The sequence below is a fragment of the Eptatretus burgeri genome, chromosome 6 (assembly GCF_056783735.1).
Source record: "Eptatretus burgeri isolate ZD-2024b chromosome 6, Ebu_testis_v1, whole genome shotgun sequence".
In the NCBI taxonomy this organism is placed as follows: Eukaryota; Metazoa; Chordata; class Myxini; order Myxiniformes; family Myxinidae; genus Eptatretus; species Eptatretus burgeri.
Genome location: NC_140966.1, coordinates 67,941,145 through 67,958,669, shown reverse-complemented (window position 1 = coordinate 67,958,669; position 17,525 = coordinate 67,941,145). Strand labels below are relative to the sequence as shown.

Sequence of the window (17,525 nt, the reverse complement as noted above, 5' to 3'; positions counted from 1 at the left end):
TCACCCAAGAGTTGGAGAACTATACATTTTGTTCCACACTGGAGTTAAAAAAGCTCCAGCAGGTAAGGTCTCATTCCACCGATTTTTCAACAGTTTTGTAAAACCAGGTATACATGCTTCCAGACATATGTTGTAGATAGCCGTTTTCCCCATGACGTGAAAAACACCAATTTCCTCTAAGTTTGAGGAGAACACACCCTCTTGTTTTTTTGAGGCAATTTGAAGTTCAGGGAAATAGAGACGTGAGTCTACCACTTCATCCACCCCAGTCCACCCGATGTTTAGTCTATGAAATGTTTGAATTGCTGCTTTCAAGACCTTTTCCACAATACGAGCAGAATGAACACCAGTTTTTAATGAAAGTGAGCTTACAGGTAGCCACACATTCAAGGATGGCTGCAACAGGTCTCGCACTCTGTTTATTCCAACACTGGTGAAACAATGCATAAACGACCTGGAGGTTGAAATTCTAGAGAATAAAGGATTCCGAACTAATGGCTCATGTATAAACTTTTGGGCATCGTATGATACCTCTAAACGTTGCACTCCGAGGACTTGCCAAGCATTCAAAAGGCTCTGATGAAAACTGGGGAGCTGAGACATGTCAACGTGTTGCAGGTCGATGAGGAAAAGTTCACGGTCATATTTCAGACCTTCCACTTTCTGCAACCAGGCGTTTGTGAGAGGTCGCCAAGGAACACACTCACTGTACAGTAGGCGCTTGATCGTGGAAATCCGGAATGCCATTAACCGACTTGGGATATGCATCAGATTTTGACCACCCATATTTCAGGGTCTGCAGACCACGTCTGGGCCCAGCCAATGGTGGCCACCCCAGAAAAAAATCAGTCAGAACCCTCTGAATGCCTGTGATCAAGTATCTCGGAGGTTCAAGTGGGATAACTCTATGCTAAATAAATGGAACCACCAGGTTGTTTATGATTGATACCCGAGTCTTAAGCGAGAGAAGTTGGTACAATCTTCTCCACCTTGCCAGTTTTAATTTAATTTTTTTCCAGGAAGTTCTCCCAATTTTTTTGTTCATACGCTTCAATTCCTAGAAATAAGCCTAAATATTTAAACCCCTCACTACTCCACTGTATTCCTCCTGATAAAACAGGCAGGGATGAGGAAGTCGATCTGGGGCCCACCCAAAAAGCTACACTTTTTTTCCAATTTACCCTTGCAGTAGAAGCAAGCTCAAACAGGGTAAGGCAACGAGAGACCTCAGAAACATCTTTTTGATTTGCAATAGCAACACAAATATCATCAGCATAAGCTGAAACAACGACTTTGGAGTTTTGTGAAAGAGAGACTCCTAACACTGAGTTCCGAAGTAAAACTAATCAAGGTTCAACGGATAGATTGTAGAGCATGCCTGATAGTGCACAGCCCTGACGGATGCCTTGCTGAAAGGGGAAGGGGTAACAAAGACTATTATTAACCTTCAGCAGACAAGATGCATTTTTGTACAATAACTTAACATAAGCAATACATTTTTCCCCAAACCCTGTTCTCCTTGATACATCAAACAAAAAAGAATAGTTAACACTGTCAAAAGCTTTTTCTTGATCTAAAAGTAATAAACCAAAACCAGGAGATGTAGTTCGACCGAGACTGATCAAGTCTCTCACCAAAAAAATATTATCGTATATGGAACGTTCTGGAACACAGTATGATTGATCAGTGCCAATCAGGAAAGAGATGACTTCCTTTCGACGAGTTGCAAGTGCTTTTGACAATATTTTAATAGTCCGTGTTGAGGAGTGACACAGGCCGCCAATTTGCGGTCTCATGTAGATTTCCTTTCTTCGGAAGGAGACACAAAACTGCCCTCCGGCAGCTCAGTGGAAATTCACCTTGTTCAACACTCTCCTGAAAGACCTCAAGAAGAGTAGGGCCTAGAATGTCCCAGAAAGCTTTATAAAATTCAGCCGGAAGGCCGTCTAGTCCAGGGGCTTTCCCATCCTTGCTATCCTTGAGGGCAGCAGTAAGTTCTCCAAGAGAAATGCCAAGCTCAAGCAATTGTTGTTGGTCTTCAGATCGAGAAGGGAGCTGTACAAGCATCGCATTCCTGTTCTCCATATTCACAGCTCTTTTTGCGAAGAGTTTAGAAAAATAGTCTTGTAGTTCATGCTTGATATCACTCTGGGAGGTCAACAAATCACCACCACAAGAGCGCAAAGCATGGATTTGTTGAGAGGCCTTGACCATTTTTTCCAAATTGAAGAACCCTTTGTTTGGTGTGTCAAGTTGGATTTTTTCGTTCCGCAGTCAGACGAATGCACCGGCCGCCCGCTCTTTCACCATTTCAGCCAGAAGGGTCCTTTTCTCCGACAACTGCTGGACATTCACGCGAGACAATCCAGCTTTCTGCCCACAGATAAGTATATCGTTTTTTAAATCAGATATCACACCAAAAGTGTTGTATGTGCTGTAAGAGCAGTATTGTCAGCAAAAACATTTGATTTGGGACTTTGTGCAGTCCCACCATTGTCTTAAGTTCAAATATGAACCCTTTTGTGACTCGCATTTTTCCCAAACCATTTTAAAAGCTTCTATAAAATGTGCACTTTGTGAAAGTTTCAAATTAAAAGTCCAATATGCACTTCCACAGACATGATGAGGAAAGCCACACACGATAACAATCATGTGATAATCGGAAAAACCAGACGGCCTTATATACGAGTTCTTAACAATGTTTACCATTTCATGATTAACATAAAATCTGTCGAGGCGAGCCATCGTCAAAACATTTCTTGATGCACAAACCCATGTATACTGATGGATATTACAGTTTTGTACCCGCCACACATCCACCAGTTTAAACTTTTTGACGAGCTGTGCCAAAGGCCTTGCACTGGGTGGATGAGGCTCACAAGTGTTCCGATCAAGTTGTGGGTTGAGGGTGCAGTTGTCGTCACCCCCCCCCCCCAGACACAAAAACATGGTTAAGTCAATGGTGCTTACAAACTCTGCCAACTTGTACAGAAAGGCACCTCTTTCAGAGTTAGCACGAGGACAATAAACATTTGTCATGCAAATCTTTAGGTTACTACTGACAAATTGCACAGACACTAAGTAACCTTTGCAAATTTCCTTACGAGTTATCTCCGAAGGCTGGAGTCGAGGATGCAACACTATTGCCACACCAGCCTTGGCCTCAACAAGCGCACTCGAGAAAAAAAAAGACAACCTTTAAAGATTTTACACCACTCATCCTCAGAAGACTGATTTGCATGAGTCTCCTGTAGCATTAACACATCAATTTTTTTCATTTTGGAAGAGCTGAAATACCTGGAGGCGATGCACACAACTGCGGCCCCCATTGATGTTCAGAGATGCTACTTTTATCTCCATTCTGTTAGTTATTCTTGAAGCTCTTTACCAGCCCGAGTAACACATTTCCTTAACCTTTGGAACTGAGGATCTGACATGTTAACCTGATAAGGATCACGAATCATACTCTTTACAGTTTTAATGAAATCATGTAAATTCGGGAAGTAATCTTTGATTTTTACGTATCTTTTCCTGAATGTATCATCCAGGAATTTAATCACATTTTCTTGAGACACTAAGGTTGTATTGTTTCCCTCTTCATCCTCTTGAGAGCTGAAAGCACTTAAATGTGGGGTGGAAGAGGTTTCATCTGAATCAAGTGCTTCATCTATAACCTCTATTACTTGTGGAACACTTACTTTTGGCTCAACAGAAAGTTCTGCTCTGTTTACGGACCCCTCCGAATTTGCCTTGTCCATGTCCTTCCCCTCTACAACCTTTACATCATCATCTGTGAGGGAGGGGTTGACATTTAACTCACAGAGATTTTCCCCTTTATTTATTTCTCCATCACTGTCAGACATAGCTGTTAACTCATCTGAACAAGTTTGGCTAACAGGACAAACACTTAAAACATCCTGAGATACCTCACTGTTCTCTGTGTCCCGCTCGGAGTCGGCCAGTGGAACAAGCGAAGTTTCCACATCCGCACACGACTCCGGTACCACCAAGGGGTTTCCAATGTCAGACGTTGCTTGGAAGTCCACCAAGCCTGACACGATCTGGACCTTATTCTGCTCCTTCGCATCAAAGGCATCAACATTTGACCGTTTTTGGCCTTTTTTCCTGGTATCCATAACAGATACCTCCATATCGTCCACACTGTCCTGTACAGTGGATGGTACAGGAGAGGAAGCAACCACTTTCACTTCCTCATTTGGTGGGGGGAGATTAATTACGTCACGATTACACACCCTCTCTCCAACGCCGGTCGGGGTGGACGAATCCAATTCGTCGAACACCTCAGCTGGTGGGGGGCGAGGCTCCCGATTCACCTTCTCCCCATTAGTTTGTGGTGAGGAAGAATCGTTCCTCACTGAACCTTCACTTTATTGCGGTGTAACCGCATTGGGACAAACACTCTTCACATGCCAATTTGCTCCACACCCAAAACAACTCATAACCTCTAAGGAGGCAAACATTTTATATTCAAAGCCGTCGATTTTTACACTGAGTACAACATTCAGTGTTTCTCCATTTTCAGGTAGTATCATATAAAGCACTCTTTTAAAGGACATGACGTGGTTAAATTTACCGCTAACATGACACATCGGCACCATCGAGATCCTCGACACAACCATACCGAACTTGTTTGACTGGTTACACTAGTCCTGATTCCTTATAAATGGTTGAATATCATTAATATTAACTTTAACTGTTGGGGCCTGTAAAGCGAACACAGAGAGGTTAGTGTTTGGTTTGATGAACAGGCCATGCTCAACCACCGTGGCGACCACGTGTTCCTCCGACACAAACACCACAAACTTCTTATTCATGCGAGAAGCAGCACAAATATTATGTAAACTAACGATGTTACCAATGGCGGAAAGCACATCGTTAAGTTCCACCTCACTGGGAGGGAAGAAAACACAGCGTTTTTACGAGTTAGTGACTCAAACATCTCGACATGGAAACGTTCACCCGCCATTCTAACTCAAGAAAACAAGTTAATAAACTTTATGGAGAGAAATAAGGTGTTTTCACAAACACCAAGAAATCAACGATAAAAGATTAAAATTAACAAAGAACACGGTCGTGGTGAACGAGAAAAACCTCCTTCGGCGGCCATGACAGGCCTTCGGCCTACGATTTTCTCAACACGATATATATATATCTCTATCTCTCTCTCTCTCTCTCTCTCTCTCTCTCTCTCTCTCTCTCTCTCTCTCTCTCTCTCTCTCTCTCTCTCTCTCTCTCTCTCTCTCTCTCTCTCTCTCTCTCTCTCTCTCTCTCTCTCTCTCTCTCTCTCTCTCTCTCTCTCTCTCTCTCTCTCTCTCTCTCTCTCTCTCTCTCTCTCTCTCTCTCTCTCTCTCTCTCTCTCTCTCTCTCTCTCTCTCTCTCTCTCTCTCTCTCTCTCTCTCTCTCTCTCTCTCTCTCTCTCTCTCTCTCTCTCTCTCTCTCTCTCTTTTCCCCCCCCCCCCTCCACGGGAAAGTCCACAAGTATAAAACGAACACATGGGGAAAGTGGAAACACCAAACAGCACAGCAGCGGAGGGGAACTCACAACACGAAGCAAGGAGCAGCCATGACAGTACACACAATGTGCCAACAACCAGCAGGGAGCGAGAGACAGAGACAGAGACAGAGAGAGAACATAACATTACACGTAGATTTCTAATACATTTTCATTTACCTTGCACATCTTACCAACACACCAAGTTTCAACAAAGGTATTAATATTTTCATTATTTCTGTAATAATTAAATTCTAGTTTCAAACGAGTTGAAACCAGGGATTGGAAATGCAAAATCACATTACATTGCTCAAAGGGTTTGCCTTTCACTTTGGCTTTCCTCGACAGGTAGATCGCCAATTTTGCCTCTGATAGAACGTAGTTCAAAAACATTAACAACTTTTCAGTACTGGAATTGACTCTGAAGCCAAAAATAAAAAACCGGAGTGAAAAGGAGACATTTACCCGATGAAATATATTGTTCAATAAAAGAAAAAGGGGGCACAGTCGTACACAATCAATATATCCATGGAACAAATCTTCAGTGATGTTACAAAAGGGACAAAGCACTGAGACAGCAACATCAATTCGATTGACAAAGGTGTTTGTTGGCAGTGACCAGTGAGCAAGTCTCCATTGCAAGTCACCTGACCTTTTTGTTATTGGTGTGCAATACATCGATTCCCATGCAGGTTCAGAAGGGGTGGCATACGGCAAAAGCGTTTTCCATCTCAGTACTCCTACTGCAGAGGTATTTATATTAATAACAGAAAGACAAAAACGATAAATAGATTTACTGTCAAGATTACTAAATAAACAAGAAGCAATACTGACTGGAGATGGAGTAACCCCAGCGAATTGGACAAGTAAGCTCGGAAGTGAAGGCTTATGGGGTGTCCATTGGACCTCCGTACTCGACTTCAACCCAAGGTTAAAGGATGTACGGATGACATCTACAAGTACTTTCCCGACAGCTCTTAACGACCTGGTGCCAGTGATTTCAGCAATTTCTTTAACAGACTTCCAGCAACAATTGGATGTGTCACGAAGATGCCAAACATTTTTGATACCAGCTGAAATGAAGTTTTGTAAAAAAAACAACGGCTTTTGGGAACATTGGGAAAGAGCGGGTTGAGGAATAGAGGTTCTCCCACAAACAATTTGATGTCATACAAATCCCTCTGGCAGGTCACCACTACTGCTTGCCAAGCATTCAACAGACTCTGGTAGAACAGAGGAAGGTGATACTGTCAATATTTTTTGACTCAATTAGGAACAACTCAAGGCCGTAGCCGAGCAATCCAGCTTGTCTCAATATTCGTTGTGCTACGGGGCGCCAGGGCAGTTTTTCCACATTGATCGCTCGTTGTATCGACTTCAGCCGAAAGGCCATCAGATGACACTTTACGTCAATGAGCCCTTGACCACCATCAGACAAGGGGCGACAGAGTAAATCTGACTGCAACCAATGATAACCATTCCAAAAAAAAAATCAACCAGTATCTGTTGAATTTCTTTAAGCAAGATATCTGGTGGCTGTAAACAGATTAATTTGTGCCACAAGACAGAGGTAGCTGAAGTATTAATAATTAGTATACGACCTCTGAAAGACATTTGCGGAAGGAACCTTTTCCATTTGTTGAGACGTTTGGTTACGTGATCTACCACTCCTTCCCAGTTAATAAGGGAGTACTGGTGAGGGCCAAGATAAACACAAGTATTTCACCCCTCTCTCGTCGACCTTAGATCTTTCGGAAGAGACTGAGGTGGCACTAAGGGAAGCCCACCGGATGTACAGTGAGCTGAGGACACCCACAGAGCTTTACACTTTTGCCAATTACACTGCAAATGTGAAGCAAGATGAAACTTATGTAAAGATCCAAGAAGAGTGGTTAGATCCTGATCATTTTTAATTACTATACAGACATCATCAGCATATGCAGACACAACGATAGGGTGTTCTTCTGGTGACGGTACAAAGCCAGAAAGAGAGTTCCTAAGATTAATTAGTAATGGCTCAAGAGAAAGGCTAAACAGTAAACCTGACAATGGACAGCCTTGCCGAACACCCCTCTGAACCTGAATGGGAGAGCAGAGACCATCGTATACCTTACACAAACTAGATATATTGTTGTATCACAACTTAACAAAACTGATGAACCTTTCACCCAGACCAAACTTTTGCAACAGATGAAACATATAAATGTGATCAATGCTCTCAAAAGCCTTTTTGACATCAAGGAAAATCAAACCAACCCCCCCCCCCTTTCCTCCTTAAGACCACAATCAATCAAATCTCTCACTAAAAAGATGTTATCAGAGATTGATCTACCTGGAACACAGTAGCTCTGGTCATGACAAATGAGAGTCCTGACGACAAGTTTTAGCCAATTGGCCAACAATTTGGAAAAGAGTTTGTAGTCAGAACATAGTAATGAGATGGGGTGCCAGTTCTTGATTTGACGGAGATCGTCACTTTTTGGGAGAAGACAAACCACCGCTCTTCAACAGCTGAGATGCAGTATGCCAGAAAGTAAACTTTCTTGCAGAACCAACAGTACTTCAGGACCTAAGATATCCCAAAATGCTGTAAAAAATTCCACTGGAAGTCCGTCGATTCCAGGGGCTTTTCCACATTCAAAGCTATTCAGACCATGTTGAGTTCCTCCAGGGTAAGCGGCTTTTCAAGAGCTTGACGCTGACCACAACTCAAAGAAGGAACATGGTTTGCCATCTCATCAACACAATCTTTAAACACAGATTCCTTCGCAAATAAATCAGAAAAATAATTTTTCATAAGTCTTTTAACATCACTTTCATTTTGTGTAATATTACCTCGAGCATCTAACAAGGAGAAAATCTGCCTTTGGGATTTCTTAACCCCTTCTAACTGGAAAAAACCTTTTATTTGGGGTGTCAGAAAACTTCACATTTTGGATTCTGAGTCGAAGTGACATCCCCATGACTTTTTCATGAATCAATTCTCTGAGATTAGCTCTTTTTCTAATAATAGCCGAAGCTTTCTGTCATTTTGAGCTTTCGCCAAGTCTTCCTCCAACTGCAAAATCTCAGTTTCCAAGAGTGAAACAGCAATTTTATTCTTGCTCGTGGAAAAGGACTGATAACATTGACAGAAAACACTAATTTGAGCTTTCACGTTGTCCCACCATAACTGGATAGAAGCATAGGAAGGTTTACTTTGGATAAGTTTTTCCCAAAACCTATGAAAAGCGTCAGTAAAAAAACAATCCTCCAACAGTTTGGTATTGAAGGTCCAATACGCACTTTTTTGCGTTAACTGAGAAGAAGATAAACTAAGCACGACCAGGAGATGATCAGAAAAAATGGAAGGAAAGATGTTACAAGACATGAGGACATTTCTAAAAGTAGAGTTAATGTACCATCTATCCAGCGTTGCAAGTATTATCAGCCCATTAGCACACCGGCACCATGTATACTGATGTGCTGTACGGTGCTGCATGCGCCAAGCATCGAGTAGACCAAGTGATGAAAAACAACAAGATATGTGTTCATGAGATTCAGTATGTGGTTCTGGTGTATTTCTATCTAAATTAGGTTCAAACGTGCAATTGAAATCTCCTCCGATACAAATAAAATGATCAAAGACTAAAGTATGAAGGTAATTAGCCAGATGTGTGAAAAACTCTTTACGAGCCCTGCTCTCACTAGGATCATAGACATTAAGTAAGGTGAGGTGAAATCCTTGATACACGAAATCTAATGATGCCAAGTGTCCTTTAACTATTTCAAGGAAACTATATGAGTCAGGAACAAACCCTGGACGAAGCATAAAGGCAACACCCGCCGAGACAGAAGACAAATTACTATAGAAACAAAGCCCCTTGTTAAGGCAGAGCCAGTCAGACTGTGAAGTTTCTGTTAAGTGCGTTTCTTGCAACAAACAGACATCCACATGTTTCTGAAGCAACAAGTTTTTAACTTGGATCCGACGCAAATGGTTATCACCACCCCCATTCATGTTTAAGGGGCCAAAAAGCACTTCCTTCCTTTTCATCCCGTATCAGGGGGGTTTGGCAGCTGTTGAGAACATTCTAAACCTGCTTTTGTAATAAACTTCCTCAGTCTGTGAATTTGTGGTTTCGTTATTTCAAAATCTTTAGAGTTCCTAATTATACACTTTGCAGTCCGTGTGAAGGAAAGTAAGTCAGGAAAGTGTTGATGAATGATGACATTCCGCTGCCTAAACGTCTCATTCAGAAAGGATACAATAACCTGCGGAGATATCTGTAAATGATCAGATGATGACTGTGACAGATCAGTCACCTCCATGTCATCATCATCTGAAGCAGACAGCCCAGGTAACCTTCCACTAGGTTCGTAAGTATCACCCTGGACCTTTACTAGCTCGTTTACAGACACGTCTAAGAGGGGTACCGAGTGATGTACGGTGGTACTTTTCGAGCCCTGTTTAACACTTTCATCAACATGAGATGGGGCCTTTAATCCACCATCTTGTACAACTACATCGGGCACCTCTACTGGGGCCTCACAAACTGTATGTTGACCATTTGTTGGGGCGAGAACATCAAATGGAGCCGCAACACTATTTCGGTCTGTCTCATGAAAACCTAGCGCTGATACCTCCCAACATTCTACACACGGTTCAGCAACACCAAGAGACACTTTACCGCTATTTGAAGGGCCCGGACCACACTGTACAGTTTGAAGTACATTGTCGTTATCGGAAACCATTTCATCCTTTTTTTTTTCATTCCGATGAGGTTCCTCAGTTACCGGAACAACCGTATCCAGCAAGACGACCTTGGGAGAGGTAGTGGGGTCACGAGGAGCAGACGCTCTACGTTTTTTTGACATGGTGACAAAATCATCTTTACCGTCCTCACTATGTAAGGGACCAGTATGAGTGGGAACGTTGGGTTCACTGGGCATCACCTCCTCCACCAGACGAGGTTGTGGGTCGTTAACCATTTCACAATCAATATCAACATGTCCCGATTCCCCACACTTCGAACAAGAAGCTTTCAGACAAAATCTTTTTAAATGGCCAAAGGCTCCACAAAGAAAACATGTTAAAGTCGCTGATGAAGCCCACACTTGGTAATCGTAATTACCAATTTTAATCTTTCATGAAACCTTTAAACTCGTGTCCTCCCCACGGTCTGGCAGCACCAGGTAAAGTTGCCGCCGAAAGCTCATCACGTGCATTGCCTTGTCATGGCGGCACCCGAGGGGGATCATCGAGATCTTTGACACAATTTTTCCATAACGAGACAACACAGAGACAAGTTGTTGATTCGACACGAAAGGAGGCATGTTCGAGACGATTATTTTCATTGCCGGGATGTCCATCGAGGAGGCCATAACAAAGTGACCACTGTGTGTGGTTAACCTGGAACTCACGACGTCGTGAACAAGACGAACATCAGAGACGAACACCACGACCTTCTGATTCATGCGTGATGCAGCACGGACATGCTCAATGCCGATAACGTCTCCAATGGCCAAAACAATCAGCTCAGTAAGAACCCCGTCGGGGTGGGAGTGGGGGGGGGCACAAACTAGAGCGTTTTTACGAGTAAGTACCTCGAAAGCAGCATCGTGCTGCGAGCGAGCCGCCGCCATGTTACAACCAAGACGCGACGCTCGTTGTCTTCCTCACTGAGGAAGAGGAAGTTAACAATACACTCCTACTTTCCCGAAATTTGGGAAAGAGGGCGCGAACTAAACAAAATAAGGAAAGGCAAGCGAAATAAAAAGCAAAATAAACCAATGTCACCCGCAGGGTGACCCGTATCTTGCCAAAAGGTGACCACGTGTGACTTCTTTCAGGTCACACTGAGGTGAACAGAGCTGCTATCCACCAGGAGCGACTCCTTGAGGAATATCTGCCTACGAGAGATTCCGATGAGAATCATTCTACAGAGTAACCATGAAAAATATGCGTTTGCCTCATAACGTCACCAAATGACGTCATAATGTCTCAAGCTTGACATATCGAGAAAGCACTCATTGAGGTGTTCAATTTGAGGTACCACACGATATGGTTCCTAAAACTTGAAAATTTAACCTTGGGGTCAAATATGTTTGACCTAAGGCGCTTACCATGAAGGTCAAGGCCAATCGCCACCAAAAATTAATCAGCTGAGCGCCAGACCATGAACTATATTCCCATGAAGTTTGAAGATGATCCGATCAAAATTACTCAAAAAATAAGGGTTTCGTCGACTCCCCTGATTTGCGACAAAGTGACCTTGACCTTTGACCTTGACCTTCAAAATTTTGTGCACTGAAAGGGACCTCTATAGGCCTCTGATATGCGAAGTTACAAAAATTTCCAATGATAACTGTGCTCTGCAGAATTTTTTTATACGTGATTACAGACAAACAAACAACAAAAAAAAAACCTCCAAGTTGACTAACATGTCTTGCAAAAACGTTTTGGCAAGATAATAACTCAGGTTTAAAGTGAAAGGCTTTTAAATAATGTATTGACTAACAGGGCACCGCCCAAAAACAGGCGATACCCTGACTGACTAGCGCCGCGACAATCTCAATCTCAATCTCAATCTCAATCTCAATCTCAATCTCAATCTCAATCTCAATCTCAATCTCAATCTCAATCTCAATCTCAATCTCAATCTCAATCTCAATCTCAATCTCAATCTCAATCTCAATCTCTCTCTCTCTCTCTCTCTCTCTCTCTCTCTCTCTCTCTCTCTCTCTCTCTCTCTCTCTCTCTCTCTCTCTCAATCTCTCTCTCAATCTCTCTCTCTCTCTCTTCCACACAGAAAGGAAACATGGGAAAAGCTCACAAACAAAAAACACGGGAAAAACTCACAAAAAAAAACACACAAACAAAAAACACGAGCACAGAAAAACGAAATGGGGAAAGGGGAAACAAACCAGCACAATGGAGGATGGGCACTCACAATACGAAGTAAGCAGCTACCATGACAGTACACACAATGTGAGAGAGAGAGAGAGAGAGAGAGAGAGAGAGAGAGAGAGAGAGAGAGAGAGAGAGAGAGAGAGAGAGAGAGAGAGAGAGAGAGAGAGAGAGAGAGAGACAGAGACAGAGAGAGACAGAGACAGAGACACAGAGACAGAGAGAGACAGAGACACAGAGACACAGAGACACAGAGACACAGAGACAGAGAGAGACAGAGACACAGAGACACAGAGACACAGAGACACAGAGAGAGAGAGAGAGAGAGAGAGAGAGAGAGGAGGCACCCAAGAGAGACAGAGACAGAGACAGAGACAGAGACAGAGACAGAGACAGAGACAGAGACAGAGACAGAGACAGAGACAGAGACAGAGAGAGAGACTTTTGTATCTTTTTATTATAAAAATAGAAAAGAAAGCCCCCAAATGGGAGTTACATTTTCATTTCAGAGAAAGAAAGGAAAAACCAAGAAACAATTTCTGAAGAAAGGAAAGGATGAATCAGGTGGATTATATACAGAACATTTCACAAAAGGATAAACATTCCTCTCGGACTTTGCAAATAACTTCCTTTATACACCATTTTGATTTGAACTGCGGTAATCTTCCCGTTACTGAAAAGAAAGCAAAATCCAATTTAACACGACTTATTACAAGGTTTTGGAACAAAAACAAAGCATCTTCATCATTTACTCCCTACACCGTCAAGTTTTTTTTCCTTGACTTATATACCGCCATCTTTGCCTGAGCAAGCAAGAAATTGGCAAACACAGCATTGGAATTTTTATGTGGGATATCCAATCCGTAGATGAACACACAAGTGTTAAAAATCAGACCAAACCTCACAAAACAATTCCGAAGTAAAATAAATAAAGGTGCCAATCGTTGGCATTGAACATAGATGTGAAAAAGGTTTTCAGATTTCTTACTAAAAGGACATTCATCTCCAAGCAGATTTGAAAAATGGTGTAACAAGTGATTAGAAGGAAGGATCCAGTGTACTAGTCTCCATTGGAGGTCGCCATGTCGTGGTGGTACAGGAGGGTGATAAAAACCTTTCCAGTTAGGAAAATAAGGGGGAGAACAAGGTAAGAGGTCTCTCCATCGAACCTTCTGCTGTGTTATTAGCTGTTGCGAAAGAAATTTTACACAACCCAAATAAAGGTCTTTTTGTTTGGGAAGGCCATTGAAGCCTACGTTAAAAGGGGCACAAGAAAGAGGGCTGGCAAGAGAAAAAGCACATACGAGTTCAGGAAAGGTAGAGAGAGAAGGTATTCGATGTGTATTTTGTTCATTGCTTTGGTGGTCTTGCTACCAAGCAGGTGCGAGCTCTGTGCATGTCCAAAGCACACTACATTATATGCATGCCACGATTCGAGAGATCGCACACCGACCAGGCTTGCCAATGCATCAGCTCCGATCCAGCTGCCATTTGGGCTGAAAAGATCTGCGACAGATTTAACGCCCTTGTCGGTAAAGCGTTGAATAAAGCACCTATCAGCAGGCATATCATGGAAAAGGGAGTTGTAGAACAAAGGTTCTTCCAGAAACATCTATTTTGTGTAAGAATGTGTATTTCTTGTTATTGTCAGAGCTTGCCACGCATTTAGCATGCTCTGATAGAAACCAGAGAGGGGGGATGTGTCGATTTTGGAAAGGTCCATCAGGAAAAGAGAGTGGTCATAGCCGAGCCTCCCAGCCTGTTGCAAAAGGTGACGAGTGACGTTGACCCATCGTGGAGAGGGTCGCATGTATAGCATGCGAAGAGCAGCCGAGAGTCGAAAGGCCATTAGCCGGCTCTTTATGTCGACCAGGCCTTGGCCTCCATCGGTCAGTGGTAAACTGAGGACCCCAGGTCGCAGCCAGTGTTTTCCGTCCCAGAAAAAGGACACGAAGCACTTCTGGAGCTGTTGAAGCAACGCCGCTGGAGGATGCAGCACGAAGAACCTGTGCCAGAAGGTAGAGGCCACTTGTGTGTTGATGACCAAGACCCTTCCACGATATGACAGTTGTGTGATCAGACCTTCCCATTTTTGCAGTTTATCCTCAACAAACTCAAGCAGACCAGCCCAATATTTTTGCTACTGTGGTATTATTACCGAAGAACACTCCAAGGTATTTCCCACCATCATTGGCCCATGACAGTGGAGTAGGTAGTCTTGGCACCAAGTAGCACAATGGACCGAGCCAAAGGGCTCTCGTTTTATTACAATTTACTTTGGCTGAAGAAGCCTTTTCAAATAAGGACAAACAATAACGAACGATGTTAACGTCATTGATATCTTGTACGAATACACATACGTCATCGATGTATGCCAGTACCATGATGGGCCATTCAAGCTGGGACAAACTAACCCCTGTTAGTCTACAGCGGAAAGAAACCAGTAGGGGTTCGATGGAGAGAGCATAAATCAACCTGGAAAGAGGGAAACCTTGTCTAATTCCCTTGTTAATAGACAAAGGTGCAACAAGTTCATTGTTTATCTTCAGCACACTATAAATATTACTGTATAGTATTTTAATATCAGAGAGGAATGTTGAATGAAGTCCAAACCGCTCAAGTACTTCGAAAAGGTACCGATGGTCAACACGGTCAAAGACTTTCTCCTGATCAAGGAGAAGAAGTCCTAAATCTTTAGGGTTTTCCTTGCACAGTTCAATGATGTCCCTCGCAAGTGAGATGTGGTTGTTTAAACAACGACACCATGTATAAGACCGATCAGAAAGGTGCTGCACGCGCCACATATCATGAAGATTATATTTCGCAATGATGTTTGCAAAACGTTTTGCGGTACATGGTTGGGGTTCCGGCCCATTCCGATCAAATGAAGCATTAACAGTACCGTTAAAATCGCCACCAATAATTAGACAAGTCTGCAAATCCAGTGTTTGCAGGAATTTTCTCAGTTCAGCAAAAAAGGAGATCCGCTCGTCATTTTTGCTTGGAGTGTACACATTGAGAATTGTGAACTTGGACTGATTGATAGAGAAGGTCACGGAGGCAAGGTGTCCATCAATAATACTCATAAATTTGAGGCAGGACGGATGGAAATGTTTCTCTAAGACAAACATGATGCCTGCCTTCGACGTGGAGTTGTTACTGAAGAAACATTCCTTGTCCATAAATAGTCGCCACTGAGCCTGAACAGATCGGACAGCATGAGTCTCTTGTAACAAAGCTGTGTCGAGACCGTTGACCTCTACCAGCTGTTTAATTTGGATCTTGCGGAGTGGACTCCCACCACCATTAACATTTATCGTTCCAATCTTGAAACTGGCCATGAGGAAAATAATAGTTTCTTATAATAAGATCAGAAGTGGGATAATTGATTAGGATCCCTTTTCACCTTGGCAATCAGTTTTTTTAAGTGGTGACAGTGTCTGGTGGAAACCGAATAAGTCAGGCTTACGTACGATAGCCTGAGCACACTCAAGGAAGGAAGGTAGATCTGGAAAGTATTCCGTCAGGTTTAGATTGCGTTTCCTGTATGTATTTTGAAAGAAGAGTCTTGTTTGTTCAGGGGGGTGGGGGGGGGGGGTAGGACTTTGACTGGTCAGCTTCTCCACCGTTTCCACCTGACTATTCCTGTTTGCTTCCTCCAGGTCAGATTCGTCAGAGTCAGTTTTAGTTTCCGAGTCATACAAGCTTGTACTGTCCCGCATATCGATACTGTCGTCAGTATTGATACACGGATCTGTACTGGTTACCACGTCTATGTGCTCTTCCATTGTGGGAACATCTCCTGGTGAAGTAATGGAAATGATCGGGGGAGTTGATGAAACAGAAACACCATCAGTGGATGTAGCGATATCGCTTCCCTCGACCGTAATGGTGTTATCGACCTTCAACGGCGTGGAGGTAGATAATACTTTGGGGGTCTCTCGTAAAACATCCATTTTAACATTTCCTGCGTTTCCAGCTTCACCACGTGATGGACTGGGAGCAGTAACAGGGTTAACATTTGTTTCGCTATTTCCCGCTGACAAGGATTCAGGGTTAACATTTACCGAAGTGACAGCAGGTTCATCAATCGTGGTCTGTGTATCACCGTCAATGGACTTTCCCATAGGAGAGTTTTTAACGAGTGAAACAGTTTCATTTACTGCGATAACAGGTAAAGCGGTCTCTGTCCTCACCAGCAAGTAGGGTAAACTTGTTGGCGGTAGGTAGCAGGGTCCGGGTCCATTCTGCAGGTATCGGGTCCATACCGGGTCCATTCCGGGTAGGCCTTGTAGAGTGACGTTAATCACAACTGCAGGAACATTACTGACAGATTCCTCGTTTGTAAATGCCGCCTTCTTCTGGGTTAAACGACCATCAGGTAAAGTCTTTCTCTTCCTTGATGGAACGATGGTGAAACCATCCCAAACATTCATTTCGCTGTTCGGACTATCGGGCTGAGAGGCCTGGGCCTTATTACCGGACACGGGAAAAGAAGAAGAAGAAGAAGAAGAAGAAGAAGAAGAAGAAGAAGAAGAAGAAGAAGAAGAAGAAGAAGAAGAAGAAGAAGAAGAAGAAGAAGAAGAAGAAGAAGAAGAAGAAGAAGAAGAAGAAGAAGAAGAAGAAGAAGAAGAAGAAGAAGAAGAAGAAGAAGAAGAAGAAGAAGAAGAAGAAGAAGAATAAAAGCTTGCACAAATGAGAGGGTGAATAGAACAGAGAGAGGGTGAGCAAGAGCAGCAGAGCAGGTTTTAGGACATGTGGGCTGATGCCGTCTGGACCGGTTGCAGAGTCAGAGCTTAGGTTTGACAGCAAACTCTTCACCTTGTCAGGAGAAAAGGACACAGAGTCCAGGAACAGCAGGGTGTGACTGGGTAAGGTGGGTAGAGAAAGCAATGGGTTTGGGACACAAGATTTAAAAGCAAACACGGAGTTGAGGCATTCAGCCTTTTCATGTACCTTGTCAGCTGTGTGGCCATTTGAGGTAATGGAGTGGATTGAGGGGGAACATACACCAGAAACAGACTTAACTAGATGCCAACATGATTTGGAGGAGGGAGACAGGTTTGAGAGTTCAGACTTGTGATTAGAAAGATAGACACACACTTGTTCCGAGCTTTGTGGAAG

The 17,525-nt window shown here is 43.1% G+C and overlaps 1 protein-coding gene across 2 annotated transcripts in view; it reads right to left on the bottom strand.

The window, feature by feature from the left end:
* LOC147024992 (ELAV-like protein 2) overlaps positions 1-16,875 on the bottom strand; it is a 287,153-nt gene extending 270,278 nt beyond the window's left edge. The window contains exon 1 of one of the 2 annotated variants that reach the window (XM_085885524.1): positions 16,598-16,875. The gene's annotated coding sequence lies outside the window, so the exon portion shown is untranslated. Of the gene's footprint in view, positions 1-3,926; positions 4,073-16,597 lie in introns of those variants that run through there. The other variant, XM_085885522.1, reaches the window with a different exon arrangement.
* Positions 16,876-17,525: the final 650 nt, after the last annotated feature.